The sequence below is a fragment of the Aedes aegypti genome, chromosome 3, assembly GCF_002204515.2.
Source record: "Aedes aegypti strain LVP_AGWG chromosome 3, AaegL5.0 Primary Assembly, whole genome shotgun sequence".
NCBI lineage: Eukaryota > Metazoa > Arthropoda > Insecta > Diptera > Culicidae > Aedes > Aedes aegypti.
This window is the reverse complement of record NC_035109.1, coordinates 380,948,266-380,976,042: the sequence shown is the minus strand read 5'-3', so window position 1 is coordinate 380,976,042 and position 27,777 is coordinate 380,948,266. Positions and strand designations below refer to the sequence as shown.

The 27,777-nt window shown below is 38.8% G+C and overlaps 2 long non-coding RNA genes across 2 annotated transcripts; one reads left to right on the top strand and one right to left on the bottom strand.

The window, feature by feature from the left end:
- Positions 1–369: 369 nt before the first annotated feature.
- On the top strand, positions 370–25,822 carry LOC110679042. Its single transcript, XR_002502160.1, has 2 exons — positions 370–558; positions 25,620–25,822. It is a non-coding gene; the product is annotated as an uncharacterized LOC110679042 (long non-coding RNA).
- On the bottom strand, positions 23,565–24,700 carry LOC110679041. Its single transcript, XR_002502159.1, has 4 exons — positions 24,509–24,700; positions 24,222–24,450; positions 23,873–24,137; positions 23,565–23,808 (listed from the first exon to the last, which is right to left on the bottom strand). It is a non-coding gene; the product is annotated as an uncharacterized LOC110679041 (long non-coding RNA).
- Positions 25,823–27,777: the final 1,955 nt, after the last annotated feature.

Here is a 27,777-nt window from a genome sequence, read left to right as displayed (position 1 = left end):
TTTTGAAGAAATACGAAAATGTGTTTTAATCAGTTACGCGCTTTTTTCATATTTGTCAAATGTTTGAGATCTGGGCTCACAGTGACAGTTCATGACAGCGAAATCTCGGCTCACTATGACGTACAGAAATTTTGTATTGGTTTCTCCCTCCCAGACAACGGCTATTGGGGTGAGCTGTTAACGATCTATTTTGCAAGCGGATGGATTTTGCTGGATTTACCTGCGGTTCCATTGCCGTATCCACAAGTTAAGGCCCAAACGCAATGATAGCGGAACGGCAACGGAATGCGGAACCGGTTCGCCAGTATGAATCACACCATCTCGACTGAGCTGACAACGGATGAAATTGAACCAACACTGAATCGACAAGCTTGTTGTAGTTCACGCTGGCGAACCGGTTCCGCATTCCGTTGCCGTTCCGCTACCATTGCGTTTGGGCCTTTACGTCCATCGGATGGAAGAACAATTGAGAGAAGGAGGATTTCGTGCGAATCTTATCAGCTGGGGAATGAAACCTGATACGGTGACCCACCAGCTGGGGACCCGACAGCTATATAGGTAAGCAAATCAAAAGGCAATGGCTATTTTGCGCAATGATAGACAATCATAAATATCTCCCCGAAGAAATACCGTAATGTGGTTCCGGGGATAAAAGGGTCTGAGGGTAATGTCTGTGCATTTTGTACACCACATACAGTGCATGGGCTGGTTCTAATGGGTCGTCGGTGGTGCGGCGTACCCAAAATACGTACTCATTTGCCTAGAAACAGCGAGCTACACATTTGGTTACCAATGGCTTTTTGGGCGAAATAATGAATAATGCGAGATATCATAGAGCGTCCCTAATATAATTGAACATTTCTCAAGATAATTCTCCTGAGAATTTTATTGAATTATTTTTAGTTCTTTCGAAATTCATCCTGGAAGTTGGTAAAAATTATCTCCGAACATTCCATCGGAAATACCTTCACAGGTATCTGCTGGCAAGTTTTTATAGAAATTGAGCATTCCCAGAGAGTACAGTCAACTCTCCATAATTCGATATTGAAAGAACCATGGAGTTAGGGAGGAATCGAGTTGGAGAGCACAAAACTAGTGCAAATCCAATCCAAGGGACCATCGAGGTTACCATAAAAACTAACTTTTACTACGGTTCTCTAACTCAATATCGAGATACCAAATATCAAGTAAAGGAGAGTTAACAGTACAAAACAATATGCTGAAAATAATTGAAATTTCTTGGACAATGTTCTGACTATTTGTGACTTACCGGTCTAAAACGGGGATTGCTCAAAGATCATGCTTTTAAAAGATTGTTTTAAACTATAGTTAAGGTGAAACTTAATTAAATCCAAAAATAGCCATCACAATGATCGACTCGTGCCCCTACTCACGTTTTCGAAGCAACTAAACTAAGGTAAAAGTGAACCATCGTCCCTGATAATTTTATTTCAAGCTTTCTGCTAGTGCCCAAGTATTTGTTGCTTACTTCGTGAGATTTGTGTCTATGCGGACATAGTGAGCACCCTGCATTATCACTGTTATCATCGTCAATTGTTTCACTGAATTTCAATTAAATTGCATTTGGTTAAGCCTAATAAATAGAAGTTAAAATTTTAAACAACAGCTATGTTTACTTTGTGAAAAAATAAAGTTTCCGTTGGCCAAATTCTAGCTCCAACAATAAAAATTAGCCCTCCTCAAATAATTTTTGAAAGCCTTAATAACTTTATTTATTTAGTTATCATAATAATAATAATTTAATAAATTATTATAGTGGTTTTAATTTTCTGTTCACATCATTTTACATATCTATTAGCGATTAACCTTAAAAAAAAACTTGAAATTGTATTATGAGGTGGGACAAAGTGATGAAAAAGAAGAAAAAAAGTAAAGGAAATCCTAATCCTTCGCATTTTGTAGTTGCATGCTTTCATTTTGATGCGTAGTCGGTGTTTGCAATTTTAATAACAATTTATTAACTTTAAAATTTAAAAAGTTATTTGATCAGGGCCTTTGAAGTGGAATGATCAGATGTTTCATTTTACTCCCTAATATCCTATGTGTAACCCTGTTAGTCCACTAAAAAGATGAGAACTCGGTTAATAACTGTGAAAGTGCTCAAAAGAACACTAAGCTAAGAAGCAGGCTTTGTCCCAAAGAGGTAGTAATGTCAAGAAGCAGAACTATATCATACACTTAATATTTTTTAATATTGTATGTTTCTATTCACCCCGCAATGGGGCGCATAAAAACACATTTAACACTTTTCTGTAAAAATCAATACTTTTTAATGATTTCTACTCTTGCTATTGAACTAATGAACAACATATATTATAGTAGATTTTCAAAGTTCATCGTGACATAATAGTAATATTTTTAACTGCAGGTCGCTTTCTTTCTATTCACCCCGTTTTATGGTAGGTACTTGAAAATACTAAAACAATTAAATTATTAATACAGACTGAAGAGTTTTTAGAAAGTTTGCAGAATATTGGCATATTTCGAGGAGCTCCAGTTTTCAGAGAAATTCATACAAAATACTTGAACATTCTTGGTAAAAACTGAGAATTTTTAAAATTGTTATTTTATTTTAAATTTGTAGTTCTTATAAATATATTGTTTGTTAGGTTTTTTTTTTATGATTTTGGTGAAGTATTGGCTGTATATTTTGTTGGTGGGGGCGATATTTATTAACGCCACCACTGCGATATCCGATGATGAGTCGACAGAGTCGACGAACAAGAGAGAAACAGTTACGAATGTACCGCGATCGAATAAAGTTGTATTTAGACCGAGCTCCGTGTGTTAAGTTTTTTCTTTTCTTCCCTCGTTACGTGTCTCCCGTAGAGAAGACTTTTGTCGGGTATTTTCCGCTACGTTAACCTGCTGGTCGTCGGTTTGCCCACAGGTTATGAGCCCAGGAGAGGCCGAAGAAAAGTGCCAGTGAGATTTTCCCACGGAAAATTGGAAAATAGTGCGATTTGTGCGAGGAAACAATTTGGCTTGCTTTCGGCGTGGGGAAGCGGAGCGCTAGTTGAGTCGGTGACGTTGGCGTCGGTAGCGTCGGCGGCGGTACGAACAGTTGCCTGTGTGTGTGTTGCTCGATCGGTTGGGAGTCGAACCGACGCAACACGAGAAGAAAATTCGAGAACGTTAGTTGAGGTTAGAGACGAACGTGTTCGGACGTGTCGCGCGTGTGTGAAGAAATAACTTTCTGCAGTGGATTTGATTTGAATCGAAAATGGCTGAGAAACAAGTGCTATTTCCACGCCTCAACAACCAGAATTATTGTACGTGGCAGCTGCGGATGGAGATGCTGTTAAAGCGGGACGAGTTGTGGTTCGCGGTGAACGACGCGAAGCCGGAACCGGTCACCCCCGTTTGGGTGACAGCGGATCAAAAGGCGTTGGCGTCAATTGTGTTGCTGTGTGAGGATAATCAGCTCAATTTGATTAAAAACGCTGAATCGGCCAGGGATGCGTGGGCCGAACTAAAAAAGTTCCACAGCAAAGCGACAATGACATCCCGTGTGTCGCTGCTTCGGAGGATCTGCAGCCTGAATATGCCGGAAGGTGGAAATGTGGAGCGACACCTCTTCGATTTGGAGGAGCTGTTTGATCGGCTCGAATGCGCTGGTCAGAAGCTGGAGACTCCGCTAAAGGTGGCGATGATTTATCGCAGCCTTCCGGAATCATATGGCGGATTGGTGACGGCGATGGAAAGCCGTCCGGACGCGGATCAGACCATCGAATTCGTCAAGCAAAAGCTTGTTGACGAATATTTGCGCCGAGTGGAACGCTCTGGCGGGGAATCAGGTGAGAAAGTGATGAAGCTGCAGAATAAAGGGCAGAAGAAAAAAGTGTGCTATGGTTGTGGCAAGCCTGGCCATTTTCGTCGTGACTGCCAGTCGCAGCAAGAGAAGAAAGAAGAAGGTTCTCGAAGTGATAAAAAGAAAAGTGCGCGTAAAGCCAAGCAGGCTGTCGAAACGGAAATCCCGATTTGTTTCACGATCGGAAGCAATCGGAGCAGTGGTTCGTGGTACGTCGATAGTGGCTGCTCGAGCCACATGACGAACGAGCGAGCATTTTTCCGCGAACTGAACGAAAAAGTGAAGATTGACGTTGTGTTGGCTGATGGATCGGTGACTAGATCGGCCGGTATCGGAAAAGGAATTGTGAAGTGCGTTGACAGTGACGGCCGCGCGAGAGACATTACCTTCACGGAGGTTTTGTACCTTCCGAAGCTAGACAGTAGCTTGTTGTCAGTGCGAAAATTAACGCAAAAAGGACTGAAGGTGGAATTCGGCGGGTCAAAGTGCACGATAGTGAATACGGATGGGAAAGAAGTGGCAGCGGCAGTGCTTAGTGGAAACCTGTACGAGCTGAGTGTGGCGCACGATGCCAAGCTGAGCAAGGAGGCTCGGCATTCGGATAGCTGCCAGCACACATGGCACCGGCGGTTTGGACACCGCGACCCGGCGGTGCTGCAGCGCATCGAAGCAGAGGATCTCAGCGATGGCTTCCAGGTGACAGATTGTGGAATTAGGCAAGTCTGCGAACACTGCCTGCAAGGTAAACTTTCTCGTACTCCTTTTCCTAAAATGTCAAATAACAGAGCAGGTCGTATTCTGGACCTGGTGCACACAGACGTGTGCGGCCCCATGAAGTGTGTCACGCCCGGAGGTTGTCGTTATTTGATGACCCTTATAGATGACTACAGCCGCTATACTGTGGTCTGTCTTTTGAGACAAAAGTCTGAGGCGGCCGGGTGCATCAAAAGGTTTGTGGCATACGTAAAAACGCATTTTGGAAGAGCACCTTGCGTCATTAGATCCGACGGCGGAGGCGAATACGTGAATGAAGAGCTCAAGGATTTCTATGCCTCGGAGGGAATCCAAGCTCAGTACACGGCTGCCTACTCCCCACAACAGAACGGGGTTGCAGAGCGGAAGAACCGCAGCCTCCAGGAAATGGCAACCTGCATGTTGCTGGATGCAGGCCTCGATAAGCAGTATTGGGGAGAGGCAGTCATGACGGCAGGCTACATCCAGAACCGGATGCCGTCGCGATCAGTGGACAAGACGCCGTTCGAGAGATGGTTTGGAAGGAAGCCATCGCTGAAGCATTTTCGGGTGTTCGGGAGTGCAGCATACGTGCATATCCCGGATGTCAAACGTGGCAAGTTGGACGCGAAGGCTCAGAAGTTGTTGTTTGTGGGCTACTGCGAAGACCGCAAGGCTTACAGATTCCTCGACCCGGAGACCAACAGGATTACCATTAGCCGAGACGCTCGATTCGTGGAGCTGCAGAATGGTTCCTCGACAGTGGATCGTCGGAACGCCCAGGATGGTGAAGAGTGTGTGGTACTCGACTGGGGAATGACCGAAGCTAAGGTTCAGGAGGAGCAGGCCGCACAACAGCAGGTTCAGGAGGAGCATCAAGAGTCGGACGAGGAATATCACGATTTGGAGAGCGAGGATGAAGTTCCTGTTGGCCGAGCCGTGCAAGACCGAAGTCAGAGACCTGTTCGGAGCACAAGAGGTGTGCGTCCGGAGCATCTTCGAGATTATGTGGTGGACGTTGCAATGGCTGTCGAGCAGGAACCTACTAGCTACGTGGAAGCGATTAAGAGTTCCGACCATGCGTTGTGGAAGGTCGCAATGGAAGAAGAGTACGACTCGCTCATACAGAACGGGACCTGGAAACTTGTGGAATTGCCTACCGGAAGAGAGCCCATTGGATGCAAATGGGTGTACAAACGGAAAGAGGACAGCGTCGGTAACGTGACCCGTTTTAAAGCTCGTCTTGTTGCGCAGGGGTTCTCACAACGCCCTGGTGTAGACTTCGACACGGTTTTCGCTCCGGTGGCAACCCAGAACACTCTACGGGTTCTGCTTACCGTGGCGGGGCACAAACGGATGAGCGTACACCATATCGACGTGAAGTCGGCGTATCTCAACGGGCGGTTGCAGGAAGACCTGTATATGGAGCAACCGAAAGGATTCGTACAGCCAGGCAAGGAGAAGCTAGTCTGCAAGCTTGAAAAGAGCCTATACGGTTTAAAGCAGGCGGCTAAAGTGTGGAACGAAACCATCAACGGGATACTGAAGGAGTTGGGGTTCAAGCAGTCACATACTGACCCGTGCTTGTATGTTAAGGTATTGCGAAATGGCGAGCGAATCTATTTGTTGATATATGTGGATGATATGTTGCTTGCGAGTACCGATGCTGAGGAGATACAGCGAACCCAAAGGGAACTGGCGAAGCGGATGAAACTTTCGTCACTTGGAGAGATATCGTTCTTCTTGGGGATACGCGTTACCAAGGACGCAGATGGGTTCTACAACCTGGATCAAGAAGTCTACGTGAAGAAGATTGCGAGCCGATACGGATTAAGCGAAGCCAAGGGATCGAAGCTGCCTCTAGATGTTGGTTACTACCAAAGCCGGAAAGACAGCAAGAGTTTGCGGGATAACAAGCGATACCACAGCCTAGTTGGAGCGCTGCTCTACGTTTCGATTAATACTCGGCCGGACATCGCAGCGAGCGTTGCGATTTTGGGAAGGTGTGTGAGCAATCCTCTGGAAACTGACTGGAACGAGCTTAAGCGCGTGGTAAGGTATCTGTTGAGTACAAGCCACTACAAGCTGAAGTTGTCTACGAACAGATCTGAGCCAATCAAGCTAATCGGATATTGCGATGCGGACTGGGCTAGTGATAGTTCAGATAGGAAATCGAATACAGGATACGTGTATCAGGTCGGACAAGCTACAGTGTGCTGGGCCAGCAGGAAGCAGGCGAACGTTTCCCTATCCAGCATGGAAGCTGAATACATCGCGTTGTCCGAAGCTTGCAAGGAGGTGGTATGGCTTCGGAGACTACTGGCCGAATTCGATGCGGAACAACGTGAGCCGACTGTCGTCTACGAGGACAATACCAGTTGTATTTGTTTCGTGGAGGTCGAGCGCCAATCAAGACTATCCAAGCACATAGATACGAGAATGCACTATACCAAGGACATAGTACAGAACGGAGTGGTTACCCTGAAGTACTGCCCCACGGAGACGATGATTGCCGATGTTCTGACCAAGCCGGTCGGAGGCGTGAAGCAGAGAAAGTTTGCGACTGCTTTAGGTTTGACTGACGAGGATGGTCGAGCCGAAGGTGGTGCGTAACATCAATATCGAGGAGGAGTGTTGGTGGGGGCGATATTTATTAACGCCACCACTGCGATATCCGATGATGAGTCGACAGAGTCGACGAACAAGAGAGAAACAGTTACGAATGTACCGCGATCGAATAAAGTTGTATTTAGACCGAGCTCCGTGTGTTAAGTTTTTTCTTTTCTTCCCTCGTTACGTGTCTCCCGTAGAGAAGACTTTTGTCGGGTATTTTCCGCTACGTTAACCTGCTGGTCGTCGGTTTGCCCACATATTTTAGATTCTCATTTTCATTACCCGTGATTTTTTTTTTGTTTCAAAAAACTTAGGATTACTGTAAACGATATTCAGCTAGGATGTGTAATTGCAGGACGATTACGCTAAAGCTATGTTAACGCTTATCGTTTCATTCTTTATAGCTTCAATTTTATGCGGCGTTCGCTTTTATAAAGTAGAAAAATCGAGGCTTATAGCGCTAAAATGGTTAGTTGGATTGAAGATTTATAAAAACTCATAGACTCTTGAAAATTCTTATTTTTATTTGAAATAAAAACTCGATTAATGCAAAATGTGAATTGCTAGAATAGGGTGAAGGCTAAGAAATCATTGTAGTCAATAGTTGTTATTTTTTTTTTTTTTTTGAATTTAGATATTGGATTGCTGTATTTTTTAGTGTTGATTAGAGGTTGCATGAACTTCAAAACAATGGCAAAGTTTTTATTACAATAATCAGATTCTGTTGATATTCTGATTTAGTGATCATTTTCAAATTACTGCATAATACGGTTACCACTTATTGAAATCATTTATACTCCAGGAAAATATAATTTCAAGCAGGTGAGAAGATTACATACTGAGAGTGGGTTGTGAACACAATCAGAACCTTGAAAGCGCAATGTGAGATAGTATATAAGAATACCATTGATGGTTTGTGCAATCTTATACGACGTTTTTTGAGACCCAACAGGGCGCGTGCACCGGGTTGCGGATAGGAGCAAAGGGAGATCAATAGCAGCTAGAGATGTATATATAGATGTAAGTATACTTAAAATAATAGAGCAAAACGCCGTTCAATGATTAGGTAATGTTTGGCGATCTCCTATGGTGTTTAATACTATAAAGTTATTACTTCACTGGGAATTCTGGCCTTGATAATACATTAGTGATAAAAAAAATAAAATAATACCTAATATGTAATAAAGACAATGTAGCCTCACTGTACTAATAAATTAAATAAAATTAGTTTTCTATACTTGACAAGATTTTGAAGATAATCAACTACCTATTAGAAAGGCACATCAGCTAGGTCTATATATTTTAAAATGTTGGTCATGGGTAACCAGCATTCAGTATGTAATTCTATGACGTATTCTTATCTAATAGGAGCACTAGAAGACCACGCGGACAATTTCTAAACAAATTATTTCTATACAACGGTCTTACGATCGGAAAGGCTCAGCTATGCTGTAATATCATTATTTTGAATCTACTTATTAGTACTGTTATTTATACTGTTGTATATATTTTTAACAAAATTACATAATCAACTCATTACTAATCAAGACTTCTATATTCTCTCTTTCTAACCTTCTTATCTGTTGCATGATTATGATCATTACTAATATAATGCATGAGCTTGCACAATAAGAATAATTTCAGGATTGTAAGCAGTAGGGGTACCGGGGGCAGTATGGACACCCGGGGCAGAATGGACACCCCCTGTATTTTTGCATAGGCGAATACTTTTACACTTTCAATGCAAACAACATTTCAGTTGCCTATCGGAAGAGTAAACTATCCACTAAAATTTCAAAACATTGATTTTAAATCGAAAAATTGAGCATGGTTTTATTTGGTTCGAAAATTATAACATTCACACCTCACCAAATAAGGTTTCAGAAGAAAATGACTGCAAGTTGACCGATAATGTAGCTATTGATTGAATCTTCAATCTGGTACTTTAAGACATTGAAAAACTTATAGGGAAATTTCTTACACTGTTGGGGCAATATGGACACCGGGTGGCAAAGTAGAGCTGGCACTTCAAAGAGGAAGAAATATAACTTCAAACACAAAATTATCCAAAAATATTTAGCATTCAATGCAATAATTATGAAGTGGAACAACAAATCGGTTGAAAATCGTCAATTCTTGATTAAAACTAACCTGGAGGCAATATTGAAAGCATCTCTACAAAAAATGTCGTAAATTGATTTTAATCATATTTTCAGTGGCACAGTGACCTGTCACTATGGTTTCCTGAATATGTACTTCATTTTTCGAGGTTTTGAGAACGATCGCAGGGCAATTTTCCTATAAACATTGAGGTGTCCATACTGCCCCATGGGGGTGTCCACTTTGCCCCGCTAGCTTGAAGGCGACTACCAAATATAAGCTTTTTTTAAACCTTTTTTTTATAAACAAAATATTTTTTTCCTGATGTTTAACAAATGCTCAAGAACTTTAAAAAGCAGACTGCACATAAAAAACAGTATAATATTCATGTTTTTACAGTCAAAATAGGCAAATTCCTTAGGGTGTCCATACTGCCCCGTGTCCCCCTACATGGATAACTAGAGAGAATAGCTTTGAAAAGGGTGCTTAAAAATACGATAATCCAGGTCAGAGAAGTATATATTATCATCAAGAGTAAGTTACAATTCTTCATTATCTTCTTCTTCTTTCTGGCGTTACGTACCCACTGGGACAGAGCCTGCTTCTCAGCTTAGTGTTCTTATGAGCACTTCCACAGTTACTGAGAGCTTACTATGCCAATGACCATTTTTGCATGTGTATATCGTGTGGCAGGTACGAAGATACTCTATGCCCTGGGAAGTCGAGAAAATTTCCAACCCGAAAAGATCCTCGACCGGTGGGATTCGAACCCACGACCCTCAGCTTCATTATTAACTCCTGAATTACACAAACAAATGTACTAATCATAATATCAAATATTTTTATATAAATCAGCACCAAAAACAGATAAAGTTTGTAAAGTCGTAGCCATCCATAGAATTCCGTTCTTTATAGTAGTTGAACAATTATCAAAAGCTCCTAAAACGTGGTAAGTCGTTAGCATCACTCACAAATTGTTATTATTTGTTGTTTATAAAATTTATAAAAAGCGATCAACTTATTCTTCCTTACTTGTACAATTACTAGCTAATTTGAAATTTAAAGAAGCAAATCAAAATTCAAAACTCAAATTAAGTTGCTACTAGCACATGTACATTTCGCAGCATTAATCACATTACTGTGTCAAGTCTTCTTCAATTCCCTATACCCTACCCCAACCCTTCCTATCCGTTCCGATTGTGCTCATGCGGTCCGCAGAGACTATCACGGCCATTACTTATCCCGGCTTTTGACTGACTAGCGCTCTCATTGCCTCACCAAACGCTGCAAAATGAAAATGAAAACGTATTCTTGCAAGAGAATATTTGAAAGTTCTAAAAGTCACTGAAAACTGAACGTTTTAAAAAATGTTTGAAGATTATTGTGCAATTGCCTGAGTTGATTTTTTAACGAACTATCACTTAAGGGTGCCGTAAATTACGGCCCGTAATCCAGGGTCAAATTAACCATTACATTTTTGGTGTACAAGTGGACGAACACAAGATACAAGATACGACGAATAATAGCGCTTGCGACGAAGTAGATCGAAATCTTATCATGTTAAATTTACATGTAAATGATGCGTTGTAGCATCCCTGGTAGAAGTTTATAGGAATTCTTCAAGAAACTCTTGGAAAAGTCCTGAACAGAATTAAAGGGGATGATTTAAAAATACTAGAGTAATCTGTATATTCGTGTAAAATTTCACTCAAACTCACTTATTCATAGCTAAATAGAACCAGACTGAGTCCAGTAGTCAATAACTACTTCTCTTGAATACAAATTAAAAGTCTTCGATACTTATCTGTAACTAATATTTCGTTTTATTTTTAAGATCAGAAAAAAAGTTATCCTGAAAAACCCTGGGCTTGGGATTATATTTTCCCCCTGGGCTTGGGATTATATTTTCCAGGGAGCGATGAATTTTGATAATTGATCGCTGTTGTTAGTAGTTTTGATTAGATGTTGGGTAAATTTCAAAGCAATGGCAACCTTTTTATTACAAAATTTAGATTTTATCTTCTGACCTTAAGATTCTGGTTAAACTACTGTACTATGCAGTTGGGCTGCACTAGGTTATCACTCATCAAAATTACTTTCACTTCGGGAAAATATAATTTCAAGATGGCGAGAAGATTACGAACTGAGGGTGGGTTAGGAGCACAATCAGACCCTTGAATGTGCAATGTGGGGTAGTAATTGGGAATGCCATTGACGGTTTGTAATCATCTACGAGGTTTTCGAAAACCAACGGGGCGCGTGCACCGGGTTGCGGATAGGAGCAAAGGGAGATCAATAGCATCTACCTAAAATAATAGAGCAAAAACCCGTTCCATGATTAGGTAACGTTTAGCGATCTTCTATGGTGTTCTAGTACTATAAAATTCTTCACTCACTGGGAATTCTGGCCTTGATAATATCAATAGTGATAAAAACATAAAATAATACCTAATACTTAATAAGTACAATGCAGTAATAAATGAAATAAAATCAATTTTCTATACTTGACAAGTTTTGAAGACAATCAATTAGTGAAAGAACTACCTATTAGAAAAGCCACATCAGCTAAGTCTATACATATACAAATGTTGGTCATAGGGTCATGGCGAGCATTCGGTATGTATGTCTATGACTGATTCTTATCTAATAGGAGCACTAGAAGACCACGCGGACAATTTCGAAACAAATTATTTTTATACATCGGTCTTACGATCCGAAAGGCTCAGCTATGCTGCAAAGTCATTTTATAAGCTATTCATTACTATTGTTTAATGGGGGGACGTCATTTGGCATAAAGTCATTTGGCATAAAGCCGTTTGGCATAAAATAATTTGGCATAACGGTCATTTGGCATAATAGTCATTTGGCATAATGGACGTTTGGCATAATCATTGAAAATTGGGTATGTTTTTAGCATTTCATTGCTAACATTCTCACATGTGATTTTTCCTTCTTCTGATCATAGGCTGTTCTTTCTAATTACGTTGTTAAACTAGTGGTACACATTGTAACTACTACATTCTAACATTTTCATTGACAATTTTGCCTTCTTTCCTATGTTGGCAATATAACTGCTAACATTTTCATCGACGGTGTTCCCTTCTTTTGATCACAAGATCTTCTTTTAAGTAGAACTATCTATTTTTTTCAAATTTCTTTGTTTATGCCAAACGTCCATTATGCCAAATGACCATTATGCCAAATGACCTTTATGCCGAATGACTTTATGCCAAATGGCTTTATGCCAAATGACTTTATGCCAAACGGGGTAGCCCCTTGTTTAATTGTTTATAATTCTAACAAAACTACATAATTAACTCATTACTAATCACTGTTCCTATATTCTCTTTTTCTCTCCTTCTTATCTGTTGCATGATTATGAGCATCACTAATATAACGCATGAGCATGCACAATAAGAATAATTTCAGGATTGAAAGCAGTACATGGATACCTGGATAGAATAGCTTCGGAAAGGGCGCTCAAAATATAATATTTCTGGTCAGGGAAGTATTATCATCAAGGGTATGTAATTTTTTTCCATTATTAACACATAGATCACACAAACAAATGAATCAATAATATCAAATATTTTTGAAATCAATCAGTGCAAAAACAGATAAAGTTTGTAAAGTTATCACCATCGATTGAATTGCGCTCTTTATAGTACAGTCGAATTTCGTTCGTTGCACTACGTTTAATTGCACTTCGTTTTAATTGGGCTCCCGTTAAGTGGGCTATAGCCCACCTAAAACGAAGGCAAGCGTCACTTTCTGACATAAACCGCAATTTGTCAATGTTGGTAGTTCTGAATTTCTATTGTAATCGGTGTTTTGACAGCTCAAATCTTAGCCCGATTAGTGAAAGTCTTTCACTAATCGGGCCACGGGTTTAGTGCAACGAACGAAAGTTGACTGTAATGTTCAATTAGTATCAAAATCTCCTCAAGCGTCGCATTGTGCCATCAGCAGCCCTTAGCATCACTCTCATATTGTTATTATTTTGTTGTTTATAAAATTTCTAGAAAGCGATCAGCATATTCTTTCTTACTTGTATAATGGCCGATCTATTTGGAATTTTAATAAGTCAAATCAAACTTCAAAACTCAAATTAAATTGCTTTCAGCACATTTACATTTTGCAGCATTAATCGCATTACTGTGTCAAGTCTTCTCCATTCCCTATACCCTACCCCAACCCTTCTTATCCTTTCCGATGGTGTTCAAGTGGTCCGCATAGACTATTACGGCCATTACCTATCCCTTCTCCCGGCTTTGGACTGACTTGCGCTCTCATTGCCCCACCAAACGCTGCAAAATGAAAATGAAAATGAAATGAAAGATCAGAAAAAAGTTATCATGAAAAACATAATGATGAAGCTGTATGTAGAATTCGTAAAAAATTGCGTAACAAAATGTCTGCAACGTTGACGACGGAAAACGGGTAGTGCTGAGAAACTATCAGAGGAAGTTTTGTGTAATTATTTCTGACATTCACGAGCAACGAGAGTTCCAGAAGTACAGGTGTTCAGAATAATAGTAGTGAACGCCGATTTCCATACAAAATACTCAACTTTGTTGCCCTGTGACTAATCGGTATTAAATTTTGGCAGAAAACTACAAATATTCTCAATTTTATTATCACAAAATTTTTCACAGTACCGGTTAAAAAGTTAAGCACTAGCAAATAAAATTTTGTGATGATAAAGTTATATTTTCGTAGTTTTCTGCTAAACTTTCATGCCGATTGCTCACAGGAAAACAAAGTTACAGCATCCCAAAGTTGAGCATTTTGTTTGAAAATCTGCTCTCACTACTATTATTCTGAACACTACTTTTCATAAAAATACTTTAAGCTAACGCTAACAAAATTTATCCATTTATTTAAGAACCAACGTTAAAATACTTAATCATGTTTTTGAGCATTTTATGCGAAGAGTCACAAGAATTGCAGTTGGCCTTATTCTACTGGTAAAGTGAGTTGAGAAATGAGATCAGAGTGTATACTACCTGGAAAACCTGGAATTATCTGGGAATTTCGCCTAAACTCAGGGAAATTATTTTGAGGCAGTATTTAGCTCATGGAACAGAGTAAAGTGAAATGGAACGCTGTGGAACGGAGCGCAGAATCAAAACAAAACAGTGAAAGAGGTAACCAGAAACACGTTTTTAGGGTGACTACCGTTCAAATTAGCGGGGGTACACGGTACTTGTAAAATTCGTTAACTGTTTAGTGACTTTTATTTATTTAGTATAAAAATGCCATGCTGTTGTTCTGTTCCCAGTTTAGTGAGAATTTTATTGAATGTTTCGCAATTTCCCAAAACTTGATTAAAGTTAAAAAATGTATTGAAATCGTTCCATGGCATTTCCATATGTTCTTCTTCTTCTTTCTGGCATTACGTCCCCACTGGGACAGAGCCTGCTCCTCAGCTTAGTGTTCTTATGAGCACTTCCACAGTTATTAACTGAGAGCTTACTGTGCCAATGACCATTTTTGCATGCGTATATCGTGCGGCAGGTACGAAGATACTCTATGCCCTGGGAAGTCGAGAAAATTTCCAACCCGAAAAGATCCTCGACCGGTGGGAATCGAACCCACGACCCTCAGCTTGGTCTTGCTGAATAGCTGCGCGTTTACCGCTACGGCTATCTGGGCCCCCATTCCATATGTTATCCACATTAAATTACGTATTCAATGCAGAAAAATACTTGCCCATGCTTTGTTAGTTTTTGATAGTTTTGCTTTTTGTCCAAACCGCAAAAAAAATACTTATCTTTAGTTTATTTAGTTTTACTAACTTTATTTGGATACATTTCTCGCGTAACTTTTCAAAACGTCCTAAGTAACAAATGTAAACAAATCGAGATTATCATTGCAAATCATTTGCGTTGCACCACTTAGCAGCACACTAGAACACTCGTTCTGATATATTAACAACAAATTAATCTATTCAAAGCTTAACAAAATGACCAATGTTCAAAACTGCATCGCTTTTAATCAATTGTTACATTGGACCTTTGATCAGAGAACCAACCACATGTCCTATGTAACATTTATGAATAAACACGATTCTAATGTTACATTGGACATTCCTAAATAAAGCTTTGGAATGGAGTTTAAAAGGTAGAATGATTTGTAGAAGCGTGTCTGAGACACTACTTAGATGTATAGAATGCCATAATAAATGCTTCTCAATCATTTCAGTCGATATTTTCAGAGTCGCACTGCCTCGCAAAATTGAAAACGCTCAAGTGACAGAAAGAGAATGAGTTACACAAAACTGTACATTGGTCTTTTTGCCAAACCATGTTTTACCGTTTCGCAGGATTGGATCTGCTGCAACTTCTCTTTTCATATTATTAGCGCATTGCGTGCATATAGGGGAATGATATTGAGCAAAAGATTGAGCATCATGATGTCATTGTATCAATCTAATTCAGATGCATGATCGATCAAGCATATAAATATGCTTCCCGGCAGCAACGTACATGCGCGACTTGCTCACACATGTTTTCAGAGCGATCAATCACCGAAGGGAGGAGAAGCTGTATGTATTTGTTAGGCGTGGGCTCCTTTCTCAAGTTCCTACAACAAGATGGACGGCGTCGTCATCGTCATCATTCCCCACCGCAATTTATTGTTTCAACCGACGGCTGGTGCTGATTGCAACACAGCCGTCACCACCACCACGTCATGCAGTGGGAAACTCACACATGATCATGTGGGCGAAACCGTCATAAAAACGGGGGGAAAATTGAGGGAGAATCAGTGAGAGAACAAAATGTCCTACATACAGCTCAACGTTTCCCCTCCTTCTGTTGTTACATAGGACACATAGACGGAGTGAAGAAGAAACGTCGTGGGATTGAATGAATCAAAACAAAGCACAGCTGGTGTCTCCGATTAGCACACCGCAACAAAATGTCGATATTTTCAGAGTCGCTCTGCCTCGCAATATTGAATACGTTCAAATAAATAACAAAAAGAGAACGAGGTACACAGAACTGTATTTTGGCACGGCAGCAACACGAGCAACGTGCATGCGTGACTTGCGCACATATATTTGCAGAGCAATCATTCACCGAAGAGCGGAGAAGCTGTATGTGTTTGTTTGGCATTGGTTTCCTACAACACAATCGACGGCGCCGTCATCGTCATCATTTCCCACCGCTATTTCTTGCTTGCGCCGACGGCTGGTGCCGAATGCAACACAGTCGTCACCACCCGTCGTGCAGTGGGTAACTCACACACGAACAAGTGTGGGCGAAACCAGCATTGAAACGAGGGGGAAGATTGAGAGAGAAACAGCGAGAAAGCAAAAAGTCCCATGTACAGCTCAACGTTTCCCCTCCTTCTGTTGTTACATAGGACACATAGACTGAAGGAAACACATCCAATCAGTTTGATGATGATTTATTGAATGTCAGTCATTACAATTTATTTCATGTCTGTCCTAAGTCGTTGCCTACTGTGATTATTACCTACTCATTTATTACTACATTTCGGCCATCCTGATCAACCGATGTCCTCATCGTCATTTAAATCTTGTTCTAATAAATTATTAGGAGATAACCACAGCTTCATATTTCCAGGTGAACATACTGAGTGAAAAGGAATGCTAGATGCCTGAAAACCCTCTATATCAGTTACTACATAACGATCATTTGGTAAAATTTTATGGATGATGTAAGGCCCTTTAAATTTTTCCGAAAGCTTTGATGGCGAAATCGATTTGAGCACAACAAAATCTCCAACTTTATACTCAGTAACCTTTTTACGTTTTTTATCAGTTACCATTTTATTATAGGCTTGACTGCTTTGAATTACCTCTTTTGTTCTATCTCTTTCAGTTTGCAAATCAATTCGATTATTATTATTTTGAAAATTATCTACAAATGCCTCTAAGTTATGATCTGTAACATTTAAGTTCCGCTGTCGTAACCCAAACAGTAAAATACTAGGATAATTTTTAATTGATCTGTTATACGTGTTATTAAATATGTACTCCATTCTGTTCAAAAGAAGATTCCATTTCAAACCAGTATCATTAATTAATTTAGAAAGCATTGGCGTTAATGTTCGGTTAACCCTTTCTGCTTGTCCATTTGCCTCTGGTGTATATGCTGCAGTTTTAACATGATCTATACAATTATTTTTTGTGAAATTTCTAAATTTAACTGATGAAAAACAAGATCCTCTATCAGACACAATTCTTACTGGTTTACTGTAATAATTAATGTAGTTTGATAAATGTTTTATAACTTCATCTGAATTAGTTGTCTTTGTTGGGTAAAATTTTACAAATTTAGTAAACGCATCAACTACAACTAAAATATGTTTAAATCCTCCACTCGACGGTAATTGAATAGGACCATAATGGTCTATATGAATTGTGTTGAAAGGTTCATTACCTTTATCTATGTTTTTTAAAAATCCTTCTTTTTTGCCATCTTTTGGGCTATAAAATATGCAGCTTAGACAATTTGATATATATTTTCTAACAATTTTCTTCATATTGGAAAACCAGTAATGCTTTTTTATTTCAATCATTGTTTTATCTGCACCGATATGTCCATTTTCGTCATGACATATTCGTATTATACTATCTATCATAAGCTTCGGAATAACTAATAATAATTTATCACTACTTTTTCTAAAAAGGATGCCATTTTTCAATTCAAAATTTGGAAATGTATAGTTCTCTAGATGCTGTTTTATGTTTTTTAGCTTTTCATCCTGTTCTTGAGCCAATATTACATTTCTTTCGATATTCTCTGGTTGTAATAAATTAATTTCTTCAACTTCAAAGTTTTGAGATGAAACGTGAATCTTAGACATATTTTGCCTACTCAAAGCGTCTACATGCCTCATTCTTGATTCATCCCTATATTCTAATTTGTAATCATAATTCTCCAAAAACATAGCCCATCTGCTAATTTTAGGATTAATTTCCTTTTTAACCAAGGTTTGCGCTAAAGCATTACAATCAGTAAATATTTTAAAAGTCATTCCAGATAAATATACATGAAATCGTTTAATCGCGTACACTACTGCAAGAGTTTCTAACTCAAAACTATGTAATTTAGATTCAAATTTATCTGTATTTTTACTGAAATAACTAACTGGACGAAATTTGTTATCTTCTTGTTTTTGTAATAACATTGCTCCAAATCCATATGAACTCGCATCGCAATGAAGCTGAGTTTCCGCATTAGGATTAAAAATACACAATATTGGTGCTGATACTAACATTTCTTTGAGTTTTTTGAAAGAAGTTTGTTGTTCAATGCCAAAAATAAATACTGAATCTTTTTTCATTAAACTATATAAAGGCCTTGCAATTGTTGCAAAATTTTTAATAAATTTTCTAAAATAACTTGTTAAACCTATGAATCTTTGAACATCCTTAGCATTTTTTGGAATAGGAAAATTCAAAACAGCTTCTATGTGCGATTTATTTGGTCGTCTTCCATGTTTATTTATTGTATATCCTAGGTAATCAATTTCTTCAAATAAATATTTACATTTGTCTAAGTTTAACTCCAAAAGATTGTCACTTAAAATTTTGAAAACGGATTGCAGGATTTCTAAATGTTCTTCAAAAGTTTCAGAAAATATAATTATATCATCAATATAAACACAAATCTTTCCGTCTTCAATCAATTTTTTGAAAATCTTATTGATAAATCTTTGAAAAACTGCAGGAGCATTACACAGTCCAAATGGAACACGTAAATATTCGTACTGGCCTGATGGAGTAACAAAAGACGTAAACTTGGTGCATTCAGAGGCAATTTTAATTTGATGAAATCCAGATTTTAAATCTAAAACTGAAAAAAAATGTTTGTTCCTTAATTTGTCTAAAATATCTTCGATCAACGGCAGAGGATAATTATCTCTATGAGTATCCTTATTTAATTTACGATAATCTACACACATTCTAATAGCACCATCCTTTTTTGGTATCAAAACAATCGGACTAGCGAAAGGAGAATCACTTTCTTTTATAATGTTATCGCGTAAAAGTTCTTTAATTTTCTCATCTACTTTGGATTTTTCAGCAAATGATAACCGTCTTGGCTTAAAATGAAACTGAGTACCTGATTTTAAATCAATTTTCATTTCAAATTTTGTTTTAGGTTGCAAAGGTTTGTCAGAAAATAAATAATGCCTTTTTAAAACATCCATAAATTTTACAAATTGATCATCACTTACGTGTCCAACATTCACCGAAATTTTCGAATCATCAAGAACAGAATTAACGGGTATCATTTCATCAAGATGTCCAGCATTCATTTTTTCAATTACAGGTGTTCTGGAAATTTTTATGTGGTTTCTCTCAATAATTGTTCGAACTCCAGGTTTCATAATAATATCCCGGCCAATAATTGCATCGTATGACGACAGGGTTGAATCAGGAACAACCAAAAAGTTAACCTTGAATGAAACATTTTGAACATAAACATTAGTACTGAAACTACCTAAAATGGTCAATCGTGTTCCTCCGATACCCTTATAAATTTTTCGTTTATCATGTTTAGTAATTGTTTCAGGTTTCGTAAATTTAAGATGTATCAGAGAAACAGGACTACCTGTATCAAAAAGAGCTTTTAACGGTTGGTTAATATCAATAACTTTTAAATCTACCAGTCCATTCAATACGTCCAGCTTAGTCAGATTGTCTTTTGTGGTGTTAATTTCTCCAATCGGATTTGATCCACAGTAAGTTTGATTTCTCCTAGATAATTGGTGGTCAATGTGATGTTCTTGTTGACGACGATCTTGTTGCTGCTTATTATGAACAACGGAAGCTGGCATGACTTGCTGACGAAGGTTGATCAACGAAAAGGCTTTTTTGAGATCTGCAACTTTTGAAAACTTTTGTATTCTTGCCTGAGTCTTCAATTGTAGATCCGGGATCCCTTCGACAAGGTACTCGATCAGTTCAGACTCCGAAAGATGTAATGACATCGCAAGTATCTGTTTTTCAATACAATACTGTCCAAAAGGCTCACCGAACCTCCATTTTCTTGACTCCAAATGCTTGTATAGTTGTAATGAACTTTTTGGAACCGAAAATACTTCCTTCATGTTGCTGAGAAAATCTTGAAGATCCATTTGCATCAAATTTGGATGAGCCGTGGACCAAAGCTGTGCGTTTCCCGTTAAGCGTTTCAAAATGAGCAACTTCAGTATTTCATCGTCGATCTTGAAAACCTTTTTTAATTGCTTCACTACATTCTCAAAATATTCAAAATTTTCGCTGCTGGTCCCAGAGTAGTTTGGCAGCAGAAAAAATAACTCATCCAGTTTGATTGACTGAGAAAGTTCTTCTCCAGAAAAGAATTTTTCTTGATGGAATTCGCTTGAACCACCGTTGGCTACCGTTCGACATGCATTCGCCCTGTTGTAAATTCCTCCCAATGATGTTTGCGCTCCAGAATGATTGATAACTTCGGTTGAGGTCTGTTGATTCGCAAAAGGAAAACCAGTTCCGAAATTTTCCGAATCTTGCATATCCGAAGGGCTCTGGCTGCTTGAAATCATCTTAGAGTTTTAGCTGTATCCCACTTCTGAATTGAAGGAAACACATCCAATCAGTTTGATGATGATTTATTGAATGTCAGTCATTACAATTTATTTCATGTCTGTCCTAAGTCGTTGCCTACTGTGATTATTACCTACTCATTTATTACTACATAGACGGAGAGAAAAAAGTGACGGCGTGGCATTGAATGAATCAAATTGTTGTTGTTTGTGAGGGACTTTAACCCGAAGGTCATTCGTCCCTTCTTCACATGAATCAAAACAAAGCACAGCTGGTGCCTGCGATTATCACACTGCAACAAAATGAGCAGTTCAACTTGAATGTTGAAGCAGTTACACGCACGTGGATACAAAATGAAATAAAACATGCTTGCTGTGTGCTCAAATCAAAATGTCCGATGCTACTATAACTGAAACAAAATGACTGAAGTGAATGTCCAATGTAACAATTGTTGAAACAGAACGACCTATGTGATTTATCCTATGTACATATTTTTGGTCAAAACGTCCTATCTGATGTTTTTATAGATTTCAGTGTAATTTCCAAATAAATTGACAAAATTTCATTTCTTACGTTGAACTCTATTACACTGCTTCCCTCTACAAGCAACACAGTGGGGAAAAATTGTTTCATTTTGATACAGTTTCAAAATATATTTTCACAACCTTCAAGCTCGATTTACTCGAAATGTGTGAATTGTTAGATAGGCCGTTTTGAAAAGTTACGCGAGATTTCTTTCGTCTTTATGGGAATCAAAATTTTTTTCCAAAATAAAAACTTTCTCGCTGTGTATCACAAATATCATATGCCAACTATGGAGTACAAATATTTCAACTAAAGATATTTCTTGTTTTGGAATACGATTTTTTTCCAATATGATTACAATCTTGTGTGCACTATATTTTGGCAATGAATGAATATGAAAGGTATGAGTTGCAGATGTAATATTATTTGAAAATTTAGCAAAATTCTTGAAAAGATATTTTTTGTCAGATCAGACTCGACTGAATGGCATTTTCAGATCATTTTATAAGTATTATTGTTATTTTTTGTAGAAATCTAAGAAAAAAACAAAAAAATGCCATTTATTCACTTTGAATAAAAAATTGAGTCATCAATAAATACCTAAATGAAATAATTTATTTAATTGAAAAGTTAATTTTAAAAGCTATTTTAGATTCTAATTCGAGACGAACATTTCTAAAGGTCCCATCAGACTTTTGCCTTTATCGGAGAAAATAAGCTTCGAAAAAATCGTGATGAAAATCAAATGCCAATTAGAATAGAAACATAAAATAAGAGGTTGTACTTCATTTCTAGACGCGAAAAAAGCTCAAAAATTCAAAAATGATGTTAATTCTGCGGAAAATCACATGTTTACGTTATTGTAAATTTTGCACCCTATCGGTCGCGACGATTTGTAATCGTCGCCGGTGAAACCGTCGCCAAAATCGTCGCCAGCCAAGCAACCGCTGTGAATTTGACTTTTCGCTAGTCTTACCAACACAAAGGCAAATCACCTCCTTTGATTGGTTTGCTGGCGACGATTTTTTCAGTCTGTTCGAAAGTTGGCGGCGCGTTTTGTTGCGAATGAAACAGACAATATTTTTGGATATTTTTATCACATGAGACCTTTTGCACTTTTATTGTCAGTTGGGACCTATCAAATGGGTCTTTATGAGAATACCTTTGTTACTTGGGACATTTGTAAAACTCAATAAAAGCTGGTAAATTTTGATTAAATTTGTAAAGAATAATGCATTTCAATAAAATTTATGTTAACTAGAGTAAAATATGTTTTAAATTATTGGGCAATACTGAGGTATTAAAAAAAAAAAAAAAAAGATTTCTGTGTTGTATATTTTTTACTTTTGTATCAAAGGTATGCAGGGTACAGTCTATGATATTACTCATACACGCTTTAAGATAATACCGTGCACCCCCGCTAATTTGAACGGTACCTCATGCAAACCATCGGGGTTCATTTTTAATTTGAACTTCTAGTCACCCTACGAACAACAGAAAATCGTACTTCTGGTTACCCTTTTGGCTGTTTTGTTTTGATTCTGCGTTCCGTTCCACAGCGTTTCATTTCACTTTACTCCGTTCCATGAGCTGAATGACGTTTGAACCATTTTTAATCTGAACGATGTGCAAATTAGCGGGGTACAAATTAAAAAGTGTTCAGATTAAATGTGGTCAAACCAACGGGGGTACCCGGTAATGAGGGAAAGAGGATGGGATGAATATTACAAAAGGAGAACTTATCCAGTGCATATGAGTGTACGATACTGTTGAAGACTGCAAGTGGTAGCCGAAATTCGCGAATCTGTCAAAATTTGAGGGAGGAATTAAAATGTATTAATATTCAATCTACTTCAAATCAGAACATGCAGTTTTTTTTTTGGCATACTTTAAAGAAGATTGCAAACAACAGACCTCGCAGAAGACATTAGATTTGTTCTCACATCTTTGACCATGATGGAGGGTGACACTGAGAGTTCGAACACCTTAGGGCTTGTTCATATATTTTATAACGAACGAACATAACGAATTGACCATTTTGGACACCTACCCGCCCCCACGTGACTCTTTTTGTATTGACACTCAACTATTTTTGTATGAGCCGTAACAATGTTCGGACACCCACCCACCCCCTAAAGCGTTATGAAATTTGTGAATGAGCCCTTATTGTATGGATGATCCAATGAAATTATATTTTGTTCTTTGCATTTTGTAGAAGCCAGGCTTGGGCTGATCTGCTCTCTTTCTTCAATAACCTTTTTTCGATACTGCTGGTGACTTGCTTTAACGACGTTTTCTTTACAGTAACTGGAAATCGAATCAAGATCGATAATTTCTTCTGTAGCCGTTGAATCACTGATCAGTTTTCTCAGTGATTTATCATTTCCTTTGATGGATGCAGAGTGAGACTTCGAAGATCGATATATGGGTGGCGTGGCTACTGTAGAGGAGAGATTGCCTACAACCAAGCAAGGAAAATCGTTATACGTATGTGCCATTTGTACATCGAGAAAATTACTTACTGCTTTTGACTCGAGTGTTGGATAAAACTGTTAACCTACATCTGTTGTACTTTGCGTGATTCTGTTGCAAAATCCAATCCGTTGTACGGGCATTTGCAACATTCCCGTAGCTTGAAATTTTCATCTCATGAAACGGAACACGATGAATGCTGCTGTTTTTGAAGGATTGTTGACCTGTCCTGCAGTTAATTTGGACGCAAACTATCGAAATTCAACGAGCGCCGTGCTGATTTGGTAGACACTGATGACACATCCTGACCTGAAACTGTTGAAAGCAATATAATCTACGTAATCCTAAACACACCGTTTTTAAAAGATCAAGCATGCTGCTTTGGTGGAGTCTCCGTACCATTTTGAAAAGTTCCAGTGCGCTCCTTCCAGCTCCGTGGCGACTCAGCGCTTTTCCTCTTAGAGAGCTTAAAAACTGAATTATCCTTTTTTGAAGGTGCAGGTTCGGCATTTGCAACTCTCCCGTAGCTTGAATTTTTCATCGCACGAATCATCTTTCTGCGGAGGTGCAGGTTGACTACCATAGTGACTGCTGCCAGCGGATCTTTGGCTTCGACGTGATGCTGCTTCTGAAATATTATTCATCCTTAAATTTTAATCTTATTCAATGCACTGAACTTTACTTACGTATGAACATCCGGAATTGGTCTTGAGTAGGATCCATTTTTATTAATTTAACTCAAAATTACTGTGAGAGCTCGCTTGCATGCCAAAGGTCCCATGTGCAATTTTGTAAACAAAAATCGAAAATGACAGATGGGACCTTTGGCGAGCAAGATGTCCCATCAACAGAGCTGGCCGATATTATCGATAATGCAGTTGGGTCGTTTTGTTCGTTTCGAATTTTAAGGTTAATAAATAAAAAAAAGTCAACTTTTAAATGAAAATCGTTAAATTTTATGCTGAGGATTTGGAAAAAAGTGATAACTCAATTTGAGTAAAAATGTTAGTTAGGACCTTTAGAAATGTTCGTCTCGAATTAAATATATTTCCAAAAGCTTTTCAAAAAATCATGATGTTGATAAAATTATCTGAAAGCATCAATAACCATTAAACTACAAACACTTTCAAATTAATCATTTGATTTTTTGTTCAAATGTTTCGTAGCTGAATAAAAACTATATTTAAAATAAGATTTTACTTATTTCAAACTAACTATATACTGAACATATATGTATTTTAGAGCATTTCTGAAACCTAGAATTAATTTACAAAACCAGGAAAAAACCTGGAAATATCAGGGAATTTCATTCCTGTAAACGAGTAAGGATGTCTACTCGTTTACAGGAAACCTCATTTGATTCAAATGGCGAGTCGTTTCATTCCAGTCAAATTATATGTTCAAATAATGGGTTACATGCATGTCCTGATTCGCTACTCGCCACATAGTAACGCACATGCGCCAGTGTCTATGCACGAAAAATTGCTAAAAGGTAACGCGGAAAATATTTGTATGGCGAAATGCATCTAACGAATTATTTCGGACATGAGCAAAGCAGTTAATTCATTGACCATAATCAAATAAGCATCAAATCAAATAATAATGTCAAATTGTATAGGAAATTACCAAAGGATGGAGTTCTTGAAGAAACTTCCAGAATGGTAGACATTTTGTCAAGAAAGTGGAAATACTCGAACATGACATTTTTGTCTATTATTAATTTTCTCATGTAAGACGCGAAAGCTAGATTCTATGTTTAACTAATTTTTTCGCTTGTTTATTTCTTTTTTCATCCAGATCAACCACCCGATCGAACGACCAGATCGTTTCAACGGCTTCCTAAGGAGTAAGAACGCTATGTCTACCTCAATACTTTCAGTGTTTTCAAGCCAATATTCCTTCTGGAAGCACTGTCAGATGGTCTTTTTGATGTACCTTACCATGTAGAAAAATAACGAATAATACCAAAAATAATAAAATGTGATGAATACATTATAAAACTCATATTCAGTTATTCTTTATCTGATTGCATTTGCATTCTCGTCAACGGCTGAATGAATTGCTTTTTATCCTTTTTTAAGTTCCAATAATGTTATTACAGTACTCTTTTCATTGAGTTAAAACCGTTATAACAGCATGAAAGGATACAAAAGCAATTCAATCGCTATTGTGCAGAATTACCGAGCGCTGTCAAATCGCCTTGATTACACAGTTTTTCTATTACATCGCATCGATTACGTTGTGTTATGTACGTTGAAAATATTACATCGACAAAATTACATCGGTCGCATTTATTACACCAAAAGCCCGCGAGTACGTCGGACTGTGTAATATTACACAACCGAGGGAATGACTTGGTTGCAGCAGTTTTGATGTAATATTCAACAACTTTTTTTGCTGTGGCAATCAAGAATCCAAGATGACCTCGAATACCGCCAGATCCTCAAGCGCTGCTGGTAGTAGCATAGTCTCTTCAAGCCTTCCTGCAATCGATCGTTTGATTGGAAGAGAGAATTGGGCGACCTGGAAGTTCGCTATGCAAACATTCCTGGAACTCGAAGATCTCTGGTGCGCTGTGAAGCCGAAGAAGAAGGAAGACGGAACCTACGAAGCCGTGGATGCAGCCAAGGATTGCAAAGCAAGATCGAAGATCATCCTGTCTCTTGAACCTACGAATTATATCCACGTTCAAAAGGAGAAGACGGTGCGTACAGTTTGGTCGAAGCTGGAGGAAGCCTTCGAGGACTCGGGTCTAACCAGGCGAGTCGGGCTACTCCATAAATTAATCAAGACTGATCTCCTGTCGTGCGGATCCATGGGGGAATTCGTTAACCAAATTATATCGACTGCTCATCAACTCAACGGGATTGGATTTGCCATTTCCGAAGAGTGGATCGGAACGTTGCTGTTGGCTGGCTTGCCCGATGAGTATCGTCCGATGATAATGGCCTTGGAGAACTCGGGCATAGCCATCACCGGAGACAACATAAAAACCAAGCTACTTCAAGAGATGAATACGTTCTCAAGCGAGGCGGCGTTTGCTGCTAAGAAGCGATATGGAAATCCGGGTAAGAATGTGAAGAAATCGGATCCTCCCAAAGGTCCGAAGTGCCGGAAGTGTTCCAAGTACGGCCATATAGCAAAGGACTGTCGAAGCTACAAGAAGGAGAATGCGTTCTGTGCGGTGCTGTCTACATTCAGTCCGATGGAAGATGAAGATTGGTACTTCGATTCGGGGGCGAGTGTCCATATGACTCGTAACAGCCATCTTCTGAAGAACGTGAAACCTTCAAGTGGCACTGTGGTGGCAGCTAACGGTAGTAATATGAAGATTACTGCGACTGGATCGTTTACGCTGAAGCCATCCTGCAACGAAGACGAGATTCCTGTTCACGACGTGCAGTATTTGCCAGACCTATCTGCGAATCTTCTGTCGGTCAACCAGATCGTGAAGAAGGGCCACACCGTTATCTTCAACAATAAAGGATGTAAGGTGCTCGACCGGGACGGCGATGTGATCGCTACTGGAAGCCATCGAAACGATTTGTTCAAGCTTGATGAACGGAAGCAAGGTAAGTAAAGTGCTCTGGTTTGTTCTTCGGCAGGAAGTCTGGAAGTTTGGCATCGACGGATGGGTCACCTCAACATCAACGGCGTGCGCAGCCTAGCCAACGGACTAGTGACTGGTGTCTATATCGTTGGAGGAAGCATGACGGACTGCAAGGTGTGTCCGATGGCTAAACACAGTCGACATCCGTTTAGCAAGCATGGATCCCGTGCTGATGGTATACTCGATCTGGTGCATTCGGACATCTGTGGACCGATGGAGGTGAAGTTGCTTGGAGGAAGCCGCTATTTCATCGTGTTCGTCGACGACAAGTCACGCAGGATGTGGACGTATTTCTTGAAATCGAAGTCGGAAACTGAGGTCGTTCAAACTTTCAAGGATTTCCAC